Raw genomic sequence first — 5,193 nt, forward strand, 5'->3', positions numbered from 1 at the left:
AGCGCGACGCATCCCGGGACGCCCCCCGCTCCCCGTGCCGCCCCTGGCGCTGGGTTCCCTGTGAGCGGTGGCTGTCGCGGTCGAGCGCGCGGTGCCCTGGAAACGCCGAGTGGGAGAGAACACACGGTGACGGCCACAAAGCTTCCTCTGTTTCCTGCCGTGCACAGAGGACAGCGGACAGAAGTCGTAGGCTCAGACATCCTCCAACGAGGGACCGCTGAGAAAACCCTGATGCCAAACTCGAGCGATGCAGCCGTGCAAAGTGCCTGCGGGTACATCTCACAGTTTGTCCACAACCTGCTGCCTCCTGATCTGCAGCCAAACTAAACTCCGCTCACACGCCGAGCGGCGAGGAAGGCTGCGTTACTTAACTTCTTACCGTCAGCGGCAAATTTTCTTTCCTCCTTTTCTTTTGTTCGGGTGTGGGTGGTGTTGAAGCTACAACAGCACAGCTTGAAGCCTGCTTCACACCAAGAACGACAAAGGACTACAACAGGAAGTCCACTCTTTCCCGTGGAGTCGGACTCTCTGCGCCGCAGAATCCGGGTTTCCCCATCGCGACGTGACTTCGGTCAAATAATGAGTCACACATTTCAAAATAATGAGGTCATTAACATTAACCTTGGCTGTCACCGAATTCACCATCAATAAATCTATTTTTATATGAGTGAATTGTGTGTATTTTTTTAAACTATTTAACTATACCAATGGAGTTTTAAACTCTTGTCCATGGAGCAAACTACTCGCTGCTGAAAAACAGAAACAAGCTCTCCCCTTTCCCCTGACATATTTTGGGATGTAAAACCCAGACGCAGTTCATCCAACGGCCCCTACGGGAAGGATCTGACCGTACGATAGGGTTACGGACGAGATGTGAAGCGGTTTTCAGGGCGGTGCGAATGACCTGAACGCCTGTTGCAGAGCAGAGTAAAGTACCCTGACGTACTAACTGGTAATAGTTACTGGTGTTAAAATGAAGACATGTACACGAGCACAGTCTCAAACCGGATGCCTGCTTTTGAGAACGCAGCTTTAATCTGAACACATACAGCCTCAGTCTCATCTGGCGGAACCTTTTCCCTGATGACGCACAGTGAAATGTGAAGAAAGCAAGAGGATTTAGAGATTCAGAGATTTATATGCACGTGTTGAAAAAGAGTATGACCGGGCTCCTTTCAGAGAAACTATTTAGGCATTTTTAAGCATTTTTACAAACAAATCGTTCATAGTCTTCCAAAACAAAAATCAGTTCAAACGAAACACTTCATTACAATAAACAACTTTACATCATCTTTATTATTTTTGGCTTAGTTTGACCCGATTAAGATGCGACACGAGCTGCAGAGAGCGGCTTGGTCAGATTTCATTTGTTGAGATATTGTCTCATGTTTGACAGTTTGCAATTGGAATAATATGTTTGCCAAAAATCGTATGTCCATGCCCTTTTCATAAAACACACACACACACACACACACACACACACACACACACACACTTCTCTTGGTCAGCCCTAACACATGTAGAAATGAAATGCAGCTCTACAGACCGGCTCTGTGTCCAGGCTGATCATTTTCCTGACTAACTGGAGACAGACGCAGTTAAAGGTTTGCAGACTGGTTCGCTGCTTTCCTCCCATCAGTGAGTGGATGAGTGAGGGAGGTGAATTAGTAACTACATAGATGACTGTGGTGTGTGTGGGTGTGTGTGTGTGTGTGTGTGTGTGTGTGAATATATTTGTATTGCGATGAATGGAACGGAACTGATATGAAAAAAGGATATGAAGATATAAAAAGGATATCCATAAAAGGATATGGTTTGAATGTATTAATATGGATGGATCACATGCAGTGGTATATTGGTATATCTGGTGTTAATATTAATGCTGTAACAGGAGCAGCCAAAGGGAGAAGAAGAATTCAAAACTGTGCTAACTATACATATAAAATTCAGATTTTGTTGTTGTTGTTGTTGTTGTTGTTGTTGTTGTTGTTTGATGTCTCATATCACCATATGTTCTCACAATGTTGTGCTAATATAATAATTTAATTATTATATTATGAGTAATTGTAACATAACTTCCTACATTATATTTAAAGATAGCAGTATATATTTTGATAGATAGATCGATAGACAGACAGACAGACAGACAGATAGACAGATAGATAGATAGATAGACAGGTACAGACACCGTTTCACCAGCAGGGGGCAGTATAAAACAGGTTTTTATTCTCATTTGGAGGTTAAACGATTTATTGTCTCCTGTACCCAGGTTATAGGTTAAAGGTTAAAGGTTATAGGTAAAAGGTTAAAGGTTAGAGGTTAAAGGTTAAAGGTAATAGGTTAAAGGTTAGAGGTTAGAGGTTAAAAGTTAAAGGTTAGAGGAGAGAGGTCGCAGACTGCAGTCTGACAGGACGATCTGCTTCAAACTTTTGACGAGTTGACGAGCAAATGTTCCCGTCACTCGCTGCTGATCCATTCAACCTCAACAGTGTAATGGATTGAATTGCATGCTGCTGTTTTGATGATGTGTTTGTTATTTTGTTAAGTGGATGCTTACTACTTGAATTGAAAAGCTCAGCTTGATGGTGGCATTGTTGTTCTTCTTAATTATTATGTCACTGTAATGTGTAATCTGTTTCACATCAGGAAAGAAGCCGCCATTGTCACAAGAGAAAGAAACTCTCTTGCAGCTGATCAATCACCCCCACCCTCACCCCTACCCTCACGCCCACCCCACCCCCCAACCTCACCCCCATCCTCACCCCCACCCTCATCCACGGTCCACCCCTCAACACCACCCTCCACGGCCGCCTGGCGTGGGAGGCCGAGGCAGGAACTGGAAACAGCGGGACCTGGCAGGAAACAGCAAACCCTGCAGCAGGGCGGAGCGGGCCTGGACCCTGGAAGGGCAGGACACTCATTTCAGCCCCGCTCCCGCTCCGCTCCTCCTTGGTGTCGGCTCCGCAGGGTTTAACAGCGCTAACACACTGTCACAGACCTGAAACCATGGTTACGGTTCACGTTTGCGCTGTTACAGTAAATGTCAGGTCAACAGCCAATAAAAACCTTCGGGGTCAGTGATATCTTTCTGACTTGGCTTGATAAAGACCTGCCCAAAGCACCAGGCCCAGTTCCATTCCTCTGCCCCCTCAATTGTATCTATTCTCAGCCATTTTGAACAAAAAGGTTGATTATCAGGCCACGTGTGTTTCTAGAGTCAACAGCGGCAGCGGCTGGATCTCTGTCTTTGCGAGCTGCTTGGCCCCGGTGCAGCTCCTGATGTAACATCTGTGCATCATGTCACGATACACAGATGTTACATCATACATGATACATCATGCCCCAAGCAAGGAGCAGTGGCCCCTGCTCCCTCTGACTAGACGCAGTCGTGGCTGGCGAACAAAAACAATTTGGAGGCAGCGGTTTTCAGTGAACGTAGCCACCGAACTCAAGGACGGAGCCAAATGAGAACCGTTCTAACGGAAGATCTTCAGATGACCTCATACACAGCGAAGGGAAGGCGATGCGCATCCTCACTGTTCTGCTGACGTTGGATCCATATTTGGTTCAAATTGTTTTTATTCACAAGATAAAATGTTTTATAAAAAAACACAAAATCAGGGCCCCTTTGGCAGACCAGGCCCCAAGCAACTGCCTACATCTGCCTCATGGTCAAACCGCCATCTGTCCATCTGCCCCTGTTCTCTTTACGCTACCTCCATTTTGGATGGTCTGTCTAATGTGGAACGTCCTGGTATCATTTAAAAGACGTTGCCGAAGTACGGTTTTTCCGTTTGCAAGATTCTGAGAAACTGGTGCATGTGTTTATTAAAGGTAGAGCCGATCAATCCATCCATCGATGCTCAGTTTGCCGGTATTACCAAAATGTGGCTGCAGCTACAGAACAAATCCATTCTTAGATCGCTGCCATGGCCTCCTGGTTATTGCCTAACATTGTACTTTTTTTTTTTTTTTTTATGATTCACCGTACGTGTTGGGAATAAACCCAGCAGCTGCCTCAGTCCTTCCAAGGACATTGTGAAAACATGCTGAACTGGCATTTAGTCAAGATGAAAAGGAAAAGCACCGTTGTTTAAAAGCAAACACAATCAGCTTCTTGTAGTGTGTGTGTGTGTGTGTGTGTGTGTGTGCGTGTGTGTGTGTGTGTGTGTGTGTGTGTGTGTGTGTGTGTGTGTGTGTGTGTGTATGTGTGTGTGTGTGTGTGTGTGCGTGTGTGTGTCTTTTGTAAATTGTGCAGTATGAATGTGTGGTGTGGTGTGGTGAGCAGCCACATCTGACCTGGGTGCAGGTGACTGGGTCAGGGTGGCTGCATACCTGCTGCTCCTTGGTTGGTCTAACGAGCAGCAGGTAAAAGCCCCATCTTCACACTCACTCAGGAGAGGAGCCCTGACATGACCTGTTCTATCTGCTCCTGGCTTGCTCCAGCTAGCCTCCTCTCTACAATACACTGGTGTTAACAACCCCCCGTCGTCTGTGTCTCTGTGCCGGAGGGCCCTGGAAACGCCACTTGGGTGGCGTGTGGTGGTGAAACCGCCACAGTATCTATCTCGATCCTGTTGTTTTTTTTAGTTGCTCTTTGTATGAAACAATCTTTATCAATATTCATTTATTAATGAATCAATTACACCATTTACTAGCTTTTACACAATTATATATATCATAGTTTAATTTATAATGTAATAGTTCCCTCTATTATACAAAACATGGAGGTTAAATCATGTAAAATTTGACCAAATCAATAATGTTACATTTCATGGAAAACTTTGTTCGTTGCTAATCTAGAAATGAATGCTCATGTTCAGTGCTCCAGCCTGCCTTGTGATATGAGTTCATTTACATGCATTGGGCGAGTGACAGATAAATTACCACAGGATAAGTGTGTGCGTGCATGTGTGTTGACACTGCTTCCCAGGCCGTGATAAGTCCCCTCTCTCTCCCCGCCCACCATCGTGTCACCTTCTCTGCCTCCGGATTGAGATGGAAGCTAAAAACCTCTGGATGTTCCTGGAGATGTGCAGTAGGGGCTGGAAGCGGGGTCTTGGCAACCAGCTCAACTCACAAAAGGTTTTTTTCACTTTTGAAAAATGTGGCGAAAGTTGTCTCCAGGACTACGTTCGGTTTCATTAAGACGCTTATGAAAACAAATAGTAGAAGATGCTCTTTCTCTTTTAG

Source organism: Zeus faber, assembly GCF_960531495.2.
Source record: "Zeus faber genome assembly, chromosome: 14".
In the NCBI taxonomy this organism is placed as follows: domain Eukaryota; kingdom Metazoa; phylum Chordata; class Actinopteri; order Zeiformes; family Zeidae; genus Zeus; species Zeus faber.